The sequence below is a fragment of the Tursiops truncatus genome, chromosome 12 (genome assembly GCF_011762595.2).
Source record: "Tursiops truncatus isolate mTurTru1 chromosome 12, mTurTru1.mat.Y, whole genome shotgun sequence".
NCBI lineage: Eukaryota > Metazoa > Chordata > Mammalia > Artiodactyla > Delphinidae > Tursiops > Tursiops truncatus.
Window position 1 is genome coordinate 24104289 of NC_047045.1, and position 17793 is coordinate 24122081.

Genomic DNA, 17793 nt, shown 5'->3' on the forward strand with positions numbered 1-17793 from the left:
ACTTAGTTTTCTTGACTCTTTGGCCTTCCTGAATGTTACGGCAATTTACTGGAAGTTCAGAGGTCAGAGAAATTCATCTGGTGCAGAAAGCAAAATGAAGAAAGACTTTATTCCCTTATTAATGCATTTGCTTACATAAAATGGAAATGCTTGATAAATACAAATAAATCTTGGAGGGAGAGTTAGCAGAGTGACAAAAACAAGTTTTCCTCATGTTTGTTAAAGGTGCATTTTGGGTGCAGCAGAGGAGCCCATTTACAGGCTCTGGGCTTCACTGCCTCTCACCCAAAGCGGGAGCTATGAGTCCAGGTTGGCTCTAACATTTCAACTCCAGTGTCAGCTTACATTTCCCAGTAGACAGGGTAGCCTGTGATTCATTGCCAGTAGCCTGCCCCTGGAGGCATGGTTAATGAGGTTTGAAGTTTCATTTAAATTTTCTTTTCAAAATCCTTTTCTTTCCATGAGGATGGAAGTTAAGAGTTTCCAGATAGGCTTAGCCGGAGTGCATTCCACTTCTCTGAGAAGTTTAAGAGTGGTGAAGGAAATGTGGGTAGGAAGGTAGGAGCCATGTCTGACTTAACTGCCCCATTGCTACCTGCTGAGATGTTTCTTGGGCAGGTACCAATTTGCCTTAGGCATTTAGAGGGCTTATTTCTTCAGGTGGGCTGGTCCATTATCTCCTCAGGCACAAGCCTACTTTCCATTAGTGCTGATGTGAAGGGTGTGCTCTCTGAAACCTGCTTTTTGATCCTTCCTCCCCTTGTCCTCCTTTCCCCTCTAGATGGCTCCAGGAATTTATATCAACTTTGTGGTGACCACCTTTCTGATCCATGATTTCCGATTTAAGCCACCGGCAGTGTACTCATCCTATTTAAAACATTGGAGATGGACTTCCCTGGTGGCGCAGTGGTTGAGAGTCCGCCTGCCGATGCAGGGGACACGGGTTCGTGGCCCGGTCCGGGAAGATCCCACATGCCGCGGAGCGGCTGGGCCCGTGCGCCATGGCCGCTGAGCCTGTGCGTCCGGAGCCTCGACTACGCACCGGGAGAAGCCACAACAGTGAGAGGCCCGCGTACCGCAGAAAACATTGGAGATAATTAAAGGTACCATTTGGTTCTTAATTAAAAGCATCCTCTTTGCCTGACCTAGCCCTTCACGTAAACTTGGAGATATATGCTTCCTACTGTGTCCCTGCTCTCAACATGGCCAGTTGGGAAAGAGAAGATAAATGTGGGAAATCCCTTTTCAGAAAGTATATGGACTCCATTTCCTTTTTGTCCCAAATGGGAAAAAGGTAATATCCATGTTTCCCTTTTGAGAAAATGAATGAAGCTATATCCTCTCATCAGTGTAATTGCAGAGTTTTGAGCAAAGATTTTAACTAGACTTAAGGACACCTTTGCTTATCTCTTGTGCTGACATTGTTGCTACCCCAGGTTAAATATCTCTGCCCTTGCATTAATTACCCAGAATCTTCTAATTGAACAGCTCAGATTACAAGGGTTTCGAGAGAGAGTGTTATATATCACCCTTTACCTTCATGTATATAATCATATGTAATCACAAAAGAGCCCCCGAGAGGCATAGAGAGGCCATGCTTCTTTTCTGGTACAATCCTTGCTTAGTTTACCAAAGATTTCACTCTCTTCACTGTTACACAAATATTTGTGAAAGTTACCATTTATTTTTAGGAGTCATTTTGAAGTGTTCCTGAGTTACAATTTTAAATCCAGAGTATAGGTCACTGGCAGAATGCTATTTATATAGCTATAGCTATATCTATATTATAAATAATTTTAGCCCCATTTCTGGTGCTCCTTTAAAATCTCTTAATTTTGTAGACCAGAGCTGCCCAGATCACAGATCTTGAAGCACATCCATCTCATTCACAGGCAGCCTTTGCTCTTCAAGATCTCTAATTTATGTATTGGAAAAATCCTATTAAACCAGCCTTGACAGGGCAAACAATAGTAATTTGCTTTTTCTGTTGATTGCAAATGTGGCTTCTGGGTTACCTGAGTACTAATAGTTTCTTTTCTTCAGTTTGAGGTGCACTGGGATTTTAAATTTAAAAAGACAATTTAATTTACAGTGCCATTTGTTTTGAAAAGAAAAAATATAATAATCCAGGGAAGCTGGGGATCTCTGAGGTCTTTACACTTGATCTGAATGTGAAGTTACAGTTTGTGGCCAGTATGACTTTTAAAATTAATTTAGAAACAAAGTTAACAACAATGAAGAAACGAAAGAAACACAGTGGAAGGGACCCAGAACAGAAGAAGGATTCTGATTTTGATGTCGGTTTTGTACTGAGCTAATCTTGGGGTTCCAAATTTTTACCAGAAGTCAACTGAGGTGCAAAATCACTCATAAAGCTCACGATTTGGGTGTGGGCTAGTAGAAATTGATGCTCAGAGTATATGGTTAAATGACAATGATTCCCTGAATTTCATATGCTTTGGGATGGTTACTTTTAAAGACTACTGCCCCTGAGGTCAATAATGAGCTCAATAATTTGGTGGAAATTTGGGGTATCAACAGCTTCTGGGTGGTGTAAGTCTGTCTGCCACAACTTAAGCTTGGTGCACTGCTTAAATCAGATCAACACTTGAGTGATGTCAGCCTCAGGGAATGGGAGTCTTGGTCTAGGGGTAGAGGGAGTGAGTTGAGGGAAAGACATATTACCCAGAAGAGGAAGGAAGGAGAGGAAGGAGGAGGATGCAAACACTAGTGATATTTGAATAGAAAAATTTAAAGTAGTGATTGTCTACCTAAGAGTAACTTGAGTAAATATTAATAAGTACAGAAGTCTGTAATAGGTACTTTACACTAATAAATGTGATTTTTTTTTTTTTTAAAGAAGATGTTGGGGGTAGAAGTTTATTAATTAATTTATTTATTTTGGCTGTGTTGGGTCTTCGTTTCTGTGCGAGGGCTTTCTCTAGTGTGGCAAGCAGGGGCCACTCTTCATCACGGTGCGCGGGCCTCTCACTATCGCGGCCTCTCTTGTTGCAGAGCACAGGCTCCAGACGTGCAGGCTCAGTAGTTGTGGCTCGTGGGCCTAGTTGCTCCGCGGCATGTGGGATCCTCCCAGACCAGGGCTCGAACCCATGTCCCCTGCATTAGCAGGCAGATTCTCAACCACTGCGCCACCAGGGAAGCCCAAATTTGATTATTTATTAGTCCTTTTGTCACAATACTTCTGTTGACAATCATAGGAGAATTTCCTCACAGTAATCCTGAATCTTCAAAAATTATATTCAAAGTCATCTTGGCTTAGAAATCCATTGTTTCTATTTGTTTCTCCCTTGACTCTTGGTCTAACCTCCACTTCATGTTTTTGCTAACCAAATTCTGAAAACCATAAAGTGACTCCATCATTTAAGCTCATTATTATTTCCCCACTGCCTGGTCTAGTATCAGGCATATAGTTGGTTGTTGAAATTATTGAATCATTTTGTTTTCAAAGATAAAATAAAAAAGCTCTTGGAGGGCTTCCCTGGTGGCGCAGTGGTTGAGAGTCCGCCTGCCGATGCAGGGGACACGGGTTCGTGCCCCGGTCCGGGAAGATCCCACATGCCGCGGAGTGGCTGGGCCTGTGAGCCATGGCCGCTGAGCCTGCGCGTCCGGAGCCTGTGCTCTGCAACAGGAGAGGCCAGGGCAGTGAGAGGCCCGCGTACCGCAAAAAAAAAAAAAAAAAAAAAAAAAGCTCTTGGAGTACTACCCATCTTTCCATACACAGATGGAATGTCTTGACCTCTTTTTCAGTGAGGACTCAGGTTGTTACTCTGTATATATGGCACTGTGTGCATACCTCTTGCTCTTTGATGAGAGACTATCCCCCCCCGCATTACTCTATACCTCTTTAATCTTAGCCTGGTCAGTGCTACTCCATGAGTGATAATGTGTGAAAGATTAAATAGAGTGGAGGAAACAAAGGGAGCTCATGGGCCATTTCATTTGGTGCTTCCCAGTGCCCTCCCTTTACTATGGGTACCAGGGGATGCTTTTACTCAAGGGGACTGCTAGCAACTGCCTGGGGCTCAAGTGTTTCTCTGAATTTTATGTAGGTTTAATGCAGATGTTAAGACTGTTCTCTAGAATCTAACAGTGCTGGTCTTACTGCATCTAACCCTAGGAGGAGTGTTCGCATGGTAATAAATAACTTTGCTAGAGAAGAGAGCTGGGAGTTGAGTCCAGAGGATGCTGTTTCCATTCCAGGCCAAATTGTTTTCCTAAAGTAGGGGAAATGTTGTACTGGGAATAAAGTGTCCTCTTAAGTGTTCTCACCTCTGACAGGAAAAATTCAATTTCCCTGAAAGATATGTCACCTCTTTTCCCTTCCTGAGACTTTAATCTCTGTATCGCAGTGGAAAAAGTGCTGAGGATCAAAGATGCAATACAAATGACTGGGTTACGTTTTGAACCCTACTTGTGTGGTCATCAGAATGTCTGAGACCGCAGGTGGCTCGTGGCAGATGGAGAGCTGTGGGAGTGTTGGAGGAACAGCAGGGAAGCCTGGTGAAATTATCTGAACACAGAATGATGATTCTGATACTGTGTTCTGCCACCAAGCACAGGTTATTAGCTGTAAAAAAAAATCAACTTTCTTTGATAGCGTCTCTATGTCCCTTACCTCTTCTATGAAATTTAGGTGATGGCCAAAGTAACTTCAGACAGTATACTGTGTGGCACATTATGTGTTTGTGGCATTTAGTTGCTCTGGGCATTATAAAATCAATATATTATGATGCTGAAGCCAAATTTCAAACTAGATACTGTATTTTTCCTATCTCCTTTGTAATTTCAATCAGATAAGGTTTTTCGTTTCTTGTCCAACACTGTTTGGTGAGCATTCAGTTTCTTGCAGAAAGCTAAATGTAATATGTGGATATGCTTCAATCTAATCACAACATATTTATTTAGTTCATAATATGTGCCCAGTACCTACAAAGTGTTGTGAAAGGAGCAAACTTTGTTTTAGACACAGTGCTTTTCCTCTCTTACGGAGTTTACTCCTGTATGTTATAATGTTTTTACTCCTTTTTCAATATATGAGCTTATCTTTTTAATGATAAAATTAATATGACTACCTTACCAACAAATCGGAAACAAGAGAAAAAAATATTGTCCACAAAGTTATCACCCTAACAAAAAAACTGCTAGCATTTTGGTGTTTTCTTCCAGCCTTTTTTTCTGGGCATCTGGGTTTTCCCTATAGTTGTTACAGTGTATATATATGTTTATAGCTTCTTTACATTTTACAATATTATGAACATTGTCCAAAATCTTCGCATCTTATTTGTGAAGGGTCTTAATACTCTGAAGAACACATGAGAGATATTCGTTTTAAATAGCCCGTGGTTTTCATAGTTTTAGTGGCAGTGTGAGATGTGAAGAGAACATGGGCTTGCCCAGAAATTGGGCTTGAATGCAAGCTCAAATATTTTTCTCTGTGATCAGAGACAAGCAATTTCTCCTCTCTGAGCCTCAGTTTTCATGTCTATAAATTCTGCCACGTATTTAGTGAATATGTGATCTGTAAATGGTAGCTATTACCATTTAGGCTGTCTCCAATTTTTGTCATTATAAATAATGAAATATGGAGCATCTTTACATATACAGTATAACACTTCCATATTTTGTATTATTTTCTTTGGCTGTAACTCCAAAACAGAATTTCTGGGTTGATCCATTTAATGATTCTTGACTTGCTTTATCACGCTGCTTTCCAAAAGAATTTACTAATTAAAATCACAGTGTCAAGGTATGAGAAAACCTGGTCTCACTTTCTATTTTTCAGATGGACTTTAAAGTCATCTTTTTAAGTCCCTGAAAATCCAATTGAGAGTTTAATTGTAATATTCAGCCTTCCATTTAGGAATGCCATATGCCTGATCATTTATTAAAATATCTTCTATTTTCATAAATGTTTGTATTTTTTCATATAGCCCACTTTTCTCATCCAGAACATGCATTTATGTATCTTATTGCTACTGAGAATATACAAGTATTGTAATAATTATAGATTAAATAATTGTAGATCATTATATTGATATGATTATATCATATGATCTATATTTTCACATTCCTTTAATAGTCATAACCCTATTTTGTTCTGCTTATATATCGTTCTTTTTTTTACATTGAATTATAGTTGATTTACAATACTGTGTTAGTTTCAGGTGTACAGCAAAGCGATTCAGTTTTTTGCAGATTATACTCCATTATAGATTATCACAAGATAATGGCTAGAATTCCCTGTAGTATACAATATATTCTTTTTTTTTTTTTTTTTTTTTTTGCGGTACGCGGGCCTCTCACTGTTGTGGCCTCTCCCGTTGTGGAGCACAGGCTCCAGACGCGCAGGCTCAGCAGCCACGGCTCACAGGCCCAGCCGCTCCGCGGCATGTGGGATCTTCCCGGACTGGGGCATGAACCCGTGTCCCCTGGATCGGCAGGCGGACTCTCAACCACTGCGCCACCAGGGAAGCCCTACAATATATTCCTGTTGTTTATCTATTTTTATACATAGTACAGTAGTTTGTATCTGTTAATCCAATACCCTTAATCTGTCCCTCCCCATCCCCTTTGGTAGCCATGAGTTTGTTTTTTATGTCTGTGAGTCTGTTTCTGTTCTGTATATACATTCATTTGTATTATTTTTTAGATTCCACATGTAAGTGATATCATACAGTATTTGTCTTTCTCTAACTCTTCATCATTCATCATTCTTCTTTTACCAGTCAGAGTTTCTAAATCAATATAAGTGTGATAGAGATAATCCTACTTATTTAGTTTGAATATGAAAGGAAACCCTCTAGGACAACATTTCCCAAACTGGGTTCTGAGGGGACTAGTGCTTTGAACAAAAGAAGGTTGCAATCCATTGAGATCTGTAATTCACACTACCATACTAATGTTTCCAAGACATCCTGTAGTTAGAAATATGTTTAAATTTTGTTCAATTCAGCATTTCCTACACTTCTTTGGACAACGAATCCTTATACCTACCCCATCCCGTCCCCATTTGTTTAGAACTGCACATTAACATTTTAGACTTCTGAGGGACTTCCATTTGGGAAGAGATACTATAAAATATATACATGAAATATAATGTTGGGATTAATTTGGAAAAGATTTTGTTAATAATGTTATAGAAGTAACCATTTAGTCCTTTTTAAAAATATCATTAACAGGAATGAATATTAAGTGTCTTTTAAGTATCTATTGAACAATTTAGTTTTTGTTATTTAGCCTACTAATATGATATGATATAATAAAAAGTTCCTCGATATTGAAACTTCTTTAAAATCCTAGGATAATAACTACTTGGAATTGGTGGATTTTTTTTTTAATATACCTTGGATTCTCTTTGCTAATATTTTATAGTATTTAGGATTTTTACTTCTATATTCATAAGTGAAATTGGTCTGTGATTTTAATTTTTGTGTTAACTTCAGGGATATATATTCACTCCATTGAATAATGTGAGTACTTTTCTTTTTCTCAATACAGTAACTGTTTATGTTCAACGTGGGAGTTCTTTGCACCTTGAATGTTTGAAATAATTCCCTGGTTAATGGGCTGAAGCCTTTTATGGGGGTTGTTCTTTAATAACTCTATCAATAATTTCACCAGCATTGCTCTTGTCAGGTTCTCTTTTTGTTGTTAAGTCAGTTTTGGTAATTTATATTTTTCTTCCAGAAAATTGTCTATTTTGCTGAGATTGCCTAATTTATTTCCTTATCATTATCCATAGTGTACTTTATAATTTTCAAGTATTTTCTGTAACTGTTTTTTTTACCTGTTTTTCTCTTTACTTGTGCTGTTTCTGCCTTTCTTCTTTAAGAGCTATGCTTGACTTTATTAATTAACTCTACTATGTTTCTTTTTTTTTAATTTCTGATTTTATGAGGATTATGTCTTTCTGTTTTCTGAAGCTCCTTGTATTTTTTTCCTAAATTGTTAATTTGATTATTTTTCCCTTTCCCTTTTAAATAATAAGAACCCTTGACTATAAATTTGCCTATGAGAAGACCTATGAATTCCATAAAGTTTAATGTGTTTTATTACCATTTTGTTGTATCTAAATACGCTTTAATTGTACTACTAGCTGGCCTATTGAGGATCTCAGGAAAAATGCCCTAAATGTGCCTGCTCTGTCATGCATTACGTTTTCTTTCTCATTTTAACTGCTAGGTCTCATAGGCTTAGATGACTGCTCAGAAGCAAGGTCTACTAAAGTCACTGTCCCTCACATACAAGTTTGACCTCTTATCTGCTCAGAGATGGAAGTGTTACAGCCTTCAAAGTGTCTGTTTAAAGCCACTTTAAATTTATTTAACAAATATTAATAAGAAAATTATTATGTACCAAGCATCATTTTAAGCATTTTGTGAATATTAATTTAATTGATCTCATAACAACCTTGTGCGACAGATATTATTCACCCCTTCAGAGATGGGGAAACTAAGGCACAGAGGCTAGTGAGAGCCAGGACTTGAACCCAGTAGATCTAGCTCCAGAGGCTGCAGTCTGAACCATCAGGTTAAACTGCTCTTCTCTTTTGAAATTCTGCCTGCTTATTCCTACCATACAAATATCTCCATAACTAAGAGAAAAATGTCTCCCTCCATACCTGGTTTAAGATTTTTTAAAAGGATATAACTGCATGTCACTATAGATTTCAATACCTGTCCCAGGAAAGTAATGAAAAGTGTGAAGAAAATCAGGATGTGCCACCCCAAAATGTGACATCTTGGCATATTGGATATTTTAAGCTAAAGGAATTTGAAAAAGGGCAGAAGCAAGGTCTCTCTGACCTTCCACTTCTGCCCCGAAGCAGATCACAAGATCCTCAAGTGAGAGGTCCTTCCCTATGCCCGGAGGAAAGGAGCATCTTTACCTCAGAGGACAGAGAGACCCTGAGAGGAAGCGCAACAAACAGACCTTGCTGATTCCCCCCACTTAGCTACCCGTAACTCATACCCTTTGTCCTTCCTTGCATGTTCTCCCACGACTTTCCACTCTTCATCAAACCTAGCACAAAACAGCTCAGGCTTAATCATTTTTTCGGAGCTTCCTTACGATGGCCCCTGTGTCACCTAAAATTTATATCGAATAAATTTGTATGCTTTTCTCCCATTAATCTGTTTATCAGTTAGTTTTTAGGTACAGTCAGGGATCCTAAGAGGTCTGAAGGAAGAGTTTGCCTGTCCTCAAAGGACTCAAAACACACCGCTTTACTCCTCACTGGAATCGCCTTCCCATCATTTCCCTCCGAGCCTTAGCTGCAGTCTACAGGCAAAACCTCTCTGTGTCCATGCCCACGGCCAAGCCAGTCTGAACAGCTGCAGAGCCTAGAATGTTCAGATCATCAGAGTACCCCACCGCTGACAGAGGGTTGAAAGCATGATAGATAATACTGAGAAAGTCCTTGGCGTTACAGCCGGGAGGAATAAAAGATGAGGAAAGATGGACTGGTCTGTATTCTTGGTATTCTGTAGTTTCCATCTCAAACCTATCAAAAAAATCAAAGCAAACTGTGGTCCAGGAGAACAAGTGGTCCCAAGTTTGGAGTGTGAGACTAGGCACCGCTTAAGCGGCTTAGAACAAACACTGGAAACACCGCTGCTGGTCTTGGATCACTCCGCACAGAGGGCCACTGTAAGCAGTTACGCCTGGCAGATCAGCTCCTGTGATTCAGAGAGTCGTCCGTAGGTATTGTTTTTGAGGTTTATGTTTACAAGCTGTTTTCTCTGACCAAGACATCAAAGTACACAAAAAACAGCTCTCTCTTCTGCCTTTTCATTTTTCTTCTGTTTCAGTGGCTCTGAAGGAAATAGTTTATTTCAAAAAGGTAATTCCTAACATCCCTGCCCCCCCAAGTAAATTTTATATACACCTTACAATGTATATTTTATTTCAGAGCATGCCAATATAGCCTTTTAATTCTATAATAAACATACAGAAAATTACCTTTATTTATACAGATTGATTTCCTCCTTGACTCAGTTGTTTTCCAGAAGATAGTTCTATTTTTTTCCCCAGTGAATGAAATTTTCATTTAAGCATATCATTAGTTTTAGTGTGTTGTGGTCAGAGATCATGTTCTATTTTCCCCTGTGTGTTTCCATACACATATCTTTTGTTTTTAGTGCAAGTATTTGATTTAGCAAACACAGACAGCTTTTTTATGAATGGGGCAGTGATCAGAACATCACCCAGATTCAATGGCAGTATATGACATGACATATGTTCACTGTTTCCTATTCAGCTAGTGAAGTTCTGCATCCATTGTGGAGCTGCTATGAGCACACAGATCAGATTTAGACCATAGCGTCTTATCTGTTCCCCAAACAGTTTCATTTTCAGCAGGGCATTTGTTTAATCTGAGAATTTACCTAGTAACAGTATCACCTAGTTACATATCAGCTGTAACATATGGAAACTCATATTTCATAAGGAAAGCATCATATATTAATTGTAAATCATGTCACAATTCTTCGTGTCTTTTTTGTATCTTCATAATAAAGTCACAGAGAAACATTCATCCATTTCAATCAATCAGCCATTTCAATTGCCTCCTTTGGTTCCTCACGACACCTAATTTCTGAACCAGAGTATTCTATTATAATGGACTAGAATGAGTAAATTTTCCTCCTACGATTCTTCTGGCTCAGGATGAGAACCGACATGATTCCAAAAACGCTTCAGTGCCATTTCCCTAGATTAGAGGGTCTCAAACTTTAGCAGGCATTAGAATCACCTAGAAGGCTTGTTAAAACAGTGATTGTTCCATTCCGTTCCCAGAGTTTCTGGTCTGACAGATCAGGGTGTGGCCCAAGAATTCGTATTTCTAACAAATTCCCAAGCGATTTTGAAACTGTTGATCCCAGTCTACGCTTTGAAAGTCTTAATCTGGGGGGTTATCATTCTCAGACTTGGAAGCACGATTATGTATAGCCAATGCTTTGGCATGCTTTATTCCTGTGGCAGGCGTCATTTGAAATACACGACTCTTGTTCTCTCGAGCACCTGAAAAGAACTTTTCTATACTTAAATCTGTTTTCCTGCTTACAAGAGTGAGATGGACAAAAGGAATGCAGAAATGGCACAGCAAAGACCAGTGCTCCAGAGAAGCCAAACAGAACAAGTAAGAGCATTTAGGGCTGTCCAGGCTTTTGCAGAATTCCTTTGAATCTCTATTACCTCTGGGTGTGAAACGTTTTTGATGCTCAGATTATATGATTTTTTTTCTATTCTCGACAAGAGAGAAGAATTAAGATTCTTTTGGGAGTCTTCTTGCTTCATTACATGCCAATCATATTTCTTGAACTTCATGGAGAATTAGGAAGGGTTCTCCGTAGTAATCAATTCTGTGTTATTGAGGAGAGACTTTCAGTTTATATGATTAAGACCCTCATTAAACATGTTTAGAAACAGATCTTCCAATCATCCTAGGTAGACTGTTTTAGTGTTTATTTATCTTTATATTGATGATGTTCTTTTCCTTATTTTGTACAAAGCCTTAAAATTTAAGCCTATTTTTTTTTCTGATTCCACTTTTCCATAGAGATGGAGATCGGGTTAGTTGTATCCTTGTGGTAATAGAAGCAACAATTAAATTACACTTTTTAAGGCAAAACAAATTAAGATTCTTCAATTTTTTTAATGAGTCCAGCTCTTAATCCCGTGAATTTTTTTCTTTTTAGTCTTCATCATCTCCTTAAATATTTGTAAGTTGAAAACAACTTTTTAAAATAATAACATGTTCTCTTACTTGCTATGTGTCAGGCACTGTGCTAAGCACTTTACATGTACATAATGATACATACATCATTACGTGCTTTACCAAATTAATAGATGTGCATTATTGAAACTTCATGGGTTTCTAAAAATTTATTTTGCCTAAAGATTCAGACATTTCTCTGAAGCAAATGGAAATAGTTTTTCCTGGTCATTACTTATTGTTTTCCTATCTTGTAAGGGTTCTCTGGAAATTTATTTTGTTTGCACATTTGTTTTAATATTCTAGTGTTTTCCAATTCTGTCAGCGTTAGTAGCTTCAATGAATCCTGCAATTTACTCTTACATTCAGGGAAGCTCAATGTGCTAATTAAAAGATGCTGATCAGGAGATGTTAAATTTTTTTTAGCATCTCAGTTAAATATAATAACACAAAGATTTCTGACAGAAAAGAACTGGATGATAACAAATATAGAAGCAGGTGGCAGAAATTGTTTAAAAAGATCGCTAGATGTCATTCTAGAAGATTAAGCAAAATAATACTCTCTTGGGCTTCCCTGGTGGCGCAGTGGTTGAGAGTCCACCTGCCGATGCAGGGGACACAGGTTCCTGTCCCGGTCCGGGAAGCGGCTGGGCCCGTGAGCCATGACCGCCGAGCCTGCGCGTCCGGAGCCTGTGCTCCGCAACGGGAGAGGCCACAACTGTGAGAGGCCCGCGTACTGCAAAAAAAATAATAATAATAATAATAATAATACTCTCTTGAACAGAAAAGTTTAACCCTTGATAATGATTGGAACTTTTTGTGCCTAACATAGGAGTTTGTTTGTTCATTTGTTCATTCAAGCAATAAACATGAGTAGTCTTTTATTGTTGCAGGTGGTTCTGTGTTGAGGTTGGGGTATAGAGACCCAGTCCTGGTTCTTGTCCTTGAGGGAGAAGGTCCCAAAGGGCAGAGGGAACAGGCAACTCTCACCTCACCCCTGCGCCTCCTGTTCTGGGAAGAATGGCAAGACTTGTGGACTCTTAAAACCCAGAGAAGGGCATTTTTACTCAGGGGTTGTAACTGAGGACAAAAGGGAAATGTCCTCAGGGCAAGATGCTTTTTCCCTAGGGGGCTCACGAGAGGACAGAGTGTGAGGAATCTTGGGAGTTGTGCAGACGAGTGACTGCTGTGTGACTCAGGACCCTTCAGAAGTTCTGTCAGTGCCTTCGGAGGCTCAGAAGGGACCCCTCCCCCAAGCTGGAGCAGGTCCAGGTTTGAGAGCTTAAGAGGCTGACCCAGTCCTAAGTGTGGAGGCAGAATGTGGTCCTGCGCAAACAAGGCTGCGGGCTCGTTGTTGCTTTCTCTTAACAAAACCTCTTTCTACAACCTTCTCCTACTGTGTTTGTTGGGATTACTCTGAAGGATAGAATTTATCAGGTTGGGCAACAGCCTCATCCTCTCGCAAATAAAGCAACTCAAGGTCTTCTGCTACAGAAGACTTTGGCAATAGGAACATGTAAATATCCAGTAAATTACCATAGTGTTTTCAGTGATGATACTGTTAAATTTTGAGTAGGAATTCCATTAATTGAACTTCATTGCACTATATAACACAACATAATAAACACAGGATAACATATCATCCCTGTTAAATCCTTGTCAATAAATGATAAGATTAGAAGAAAAAAACCCTTTATTTTCTCAGTAATATCAAAGTATAAGATTTAACCATATCCGCATCATTAAGGCTCAGTCATAATACATTTCAGGTCTCCCTCTCTCTGCAATTCTCTTTTGACCACGTTTGACTGAATGCTATTTATAATATTAGGAGTAGACACCTGCTATGTGCCTCTTACATGTGCTCTTATGTATATTACTGCTGAAATTCAAAGAAACTTTGCCAACGTAGATATTATTATCTCTTTTTTACACTGAAATCATAGACATTTGTCGGAGGGACAGAGGTGGGATTCAAACCCAGGCCCGACAGGTGCCAGAGCTGGGCTCTCCCAGGTGCACAGCCCCTCTGGGGAAGTGCTTTCTGCGGATGTTCACGACACATCTAATTAGGGTCATTGTAAACCATCTTTGACAACTGATGAGATTTCGGATATGGTTGTAGGAATCAAAGAAGTCATTTTATCAGAAAATAAAGCACTTAGAAGGGAGAACAATATATTAAAAGGGGCAATATTTTCCAGGTATTGAGATTTAAATAACCGTTACTCCTCTGTGGCTGTATTTGAGATAGGGTTAGCAGGAATTCAGTAGTGCCAGGAATCAAATTTGACATTTACTTCGGAACCAAAGTATATATGATTCAGTTCCCTTGCCCAAACAGATCAGAATGACAAGTTTTCATGTCCAGCCTAAAGATCGTTTGCCTGCTATCAGCAAAGATTTGTCCAGAGTGAGTAGTCTGGGAGATCTAACCTTGCCCCTGCTCGGCAGGCTCCACAGCTCATTGTGTCTCTAAATTCCAAATGCGGCTCAGTTTTTGGCTTTTAGATCCCCCTATGTTGAGTCAGAGGGGTCAGGGAAGTCATTTGGAATGTTTTGTTCCAAATCCCTGCTGCTGTTACTAAGAATAGATGCAAACACAGTGAAGCCGCCGTGCGGGAGCTGGCCTCGATGCTTGCACGATGGTGGATGGGACAGGTAGGATAATGCCAAGGATGGTTACCTACCCATGACTTTCCTGGAGACCTGGAATCAGAGTCATGGTCCCCCATCCTCCATCTTATTGCCACCTGGGAGTGCTCTGGACCAAGTGTCATCTGAGCCCAGAGAGAGCATGCCCACATCTTTGTAAGCCTACCCTTTCTTTGTGTTTTTATGTGGGCCAGCCCTTGCATTAACGAGCTAATACTCCTGAGGTAAGGACATCTCGGGAGTCAAGTCACTCCTCTTCAGGTGCACGGATGACTTGGTGGAGGTAATCCTTGAAATAGGACCATTAATATTTTCTTTTTCAAGGAAGAAAAACAGCATGATAAGGGCTAATAGAACAAGTATCTGAAGATGTTTTGTCTTGTAATATGTGTGCATCACACAAGGTGGCAGAACAAGCATATGGCGATCCTCCAGCTGGAGGTGGGAAGCTGCATTGTCTGCAAGGCAGGATCCGGTCACCAGCCCCTACCTTTGCAGGCTAAGCTGCAGCTGCTGCTTCTCTCTGTGTGTGCTCACACGTTTGTGTTTGAGTAGAGTATGGCACATAGTTTAATAACTTGCCGGCACTCAAATCCTTAGCTTTCTGTGAGAAACTCTGTTAAATGATTAGACCTCATTGGTTTCTTGAAAATAGGCACCGACTCCTGGCTCCGATTTCTATGCCTCCTTTTTGATTGAAAACACAAGCTTACTCTCCATTAGCGTTCTAGTTTAGCTCAAGGGCGTCGTAAAAGCTAAGCCATAAGACAGTTTTATAACCTATGATATCAAATTTTAACTTTTTTCTTCTCCATATAGGATGTGAATATGACGTTAAATATTTATTAAATATTTGTCAAGCTTATTAACTCTGTTTGTTTTTCTCCATAAGGAGAATTAAAAATCCCTGGATTTATTTTTAAATTTAATTGAATGGTTAATACTTAATTTTAATCATTATTAATTCAATTTTTTATGTAGTCATTTTTATGGCTGAATAAAATATTTTACCCGACTCAGGCTTGTGAACAAGGCCATTAGCAATAGACTACCTAGGACTGTCACACCATGCATCAGAAATACTAGAGAACAAATTTATTTGTACTCTTGACCTATTCAGTACAAAGGAATGGGACATCTCTCAAAGTCATGGGGAGAACATTTGGTCTCTAGAATAAAAAACAAAAGCTATGCATACGCCTCATTTCTCACATAAAATTTACATCTTAGCCTCAGAAGTTTTAACGGATACAATTTATTTTCCCCAGTTCTTTAGACTATATTAGGATGGACTTTGGGAGGGTAAAATGCTCATTCTCAATAAAGTGGTCAGGTAATTTAGGAAGCTATATCACCAGGGAGACAGGTGACCATGGCTGGTCATCTTTGGTCACTTCTTTCTTCTTCTCTTCCGCTCTGATCACCTTTCCAAGGGCTTTCAATACTTCCCGGGAAGTGCTGCTGGTTCTTGCATCTGTGTCTCTCCTTTCCCTTAGCCTAAATCATCATCCTTATCTCTGGGCCTTTGTACTTGACTGCATCTCATCACTTCCTCCTCCACCTACCAGCTCTGTGCTGGAGCTAGCTCACACTGGCTTGTGAGAGTCGATTTTGCATGTTTTCCCCCCAATTTCAAGTTGATAGTTTGGGATTGGCCATGATATAAATATATGCACACCACAGAAATCAGTGAACACTACAAAAAATTCAAAGCTTTCCCCTTCTCCCCCTGAGCTAGTTTACCTGCACATTACAGTGTAAGACCATGGATTCAAACGAATAACTCCAAATTGATTCTGCCAGCCCACCCCCCAACCCCCGAGAATTTGTTGTCAAAGACACATTGTATGAATGTGGTAACTTCCATTAAGAGGGAAATAAATATATTTATTTACAGAACTGATGGCATTCTTGTCCATGTTCAGGAATGCCAGATGTTATGCAGCTGGTGTGTCACTGAAACCATTGTGCATGCAGCAGCTGGGCAGAGATTTGAATGGAAAGTGTCTCCACCTTTAGACCGTGCCAAAAATGACCTCCAAATTATCTAAACACCACACTGAGTTTAGTGAAATGCCCAGCGCTTCTCCAATCTGCTGGCCACTCCCAGGGAGCTCGGCACTATAGAGCAGTACAGAGAATTACAAAGTCACAAATTTGACTTTTGAGGGACCTTACAATCTAGTTTATCGTGAGGGCTCTTGTCACCCTGGAAAAGAGATGCCCCAACTTCCTGCACTAAATTTGAATATTGTCACTCGGGTTTCAAACAATCTGGCAGAGTCTAGTGTTCAAGTGTTTAAAAACCCGTAAAAATTTAGAACATTCTTTAGTCTGTGATTCAAAGCTCTTTATAGTATTTCCCCAGCCTACTTCTCAGTCTGTTGGTCTCTGTGGTTTCCTGCCACCCTGTATCTTCTGCCTGAAATTTCCTTTATCTTCTCTCGATTTACTCGAACTTTATCGTGTTTCAAGACTGATGTGAGATTCCATTCCCTCCTTAAAGCTTTTTCTGGTCTCCCCGCTTGGAAATAAGTATGTTCTCCCTAGAACACCTACATCATTTTTTATACAACTGTTAGGTTACTTATTAATTTTAACTTTACATTTGCCCACGTGCTTCATCTTCCCTATTAGATTTGGTAGTAGAAGCCACATGTGCCAGTTTTTAAGCTGTGGACACACTCAGCTCCAAATTCACCCGCCTCACTGTGCTTAAACCACAGGTCTGCTACCAGTCAGGTTCTGCCATTGGGGCACCGGGAGGAGAGATGGGAAGGTGGTGGAAGGAGAAGGGACTTGCTCCCCCCTGTTTTCTTGATGTTCCTGAAAGCAACATCCCAGGGATGCCATATCACCTTGTCAGCAGCAGTTGGTTCCAGTCTCCAGACCCCACCTCCTGGTGGCCCTCAGCAACTGTGCCTGCCTTTTTCTCAAGCATCCCAACCCCAGGTCCTTGAGTCTCAGATATCCAAGCCCAGCTCCGAGGGGTGCCTCCTCCAGCTTCTAAGTTCTTCCCTGTATTTCCCCAGCCTGAGGTGCATATTACTTCCTCTGATTAATAAGTCTGTGTTACCTCATTCTTCCCTCTAAAGGGCCTTTTCAGTCCTCCAACACCTGTGTCACGAATTCCCTATGATAAATACCCTGTTGAAATAGCCAGTGTGGTTTCTGTGCTCCTGGCTGGACCCTGACACATTGACAGATCTGTCACTTTCCTCCTAGGCCCAGTTACCCAATGCAGTGCCTAAGAGTACGGTTTGCATAGAATAATTGCTTAAGAAATATTTGTTGAATGGTGAATGAAAATTTATTAAGACAAAAGATCCTGCTACATTTCATTATTCTGTCTTTTCGCCTCCATTTTCATGACTACTATGTTCAAATAGGAGCTTCAGTTAACA

The 17793-nt window shown here is 39.9% G+C and overlaps 1 long non-coding RNA gene across 2 annotated transcripts in view; it reads left to right on the forward strand.

Annotated features, from left to right (window-relative positions):
• The window catches only part of LOC117314471 (uncharacterized), a 534931-nt gene that overhangs the window by 242727 nt on the left and 274411 nt on the right, over window positions 1-17793 (forward strand). For both annotated transcript variants that reach the window (XR_004529213.2, XR_012324749.1), the window contains one exon: window positions 782-1103. This is a non-coding gene — a long non-coding RNA (uncharacterized lncRNA). The remainder of the gene's footprint in view (window positions 1-781; window positions 1104-17793) is intronic.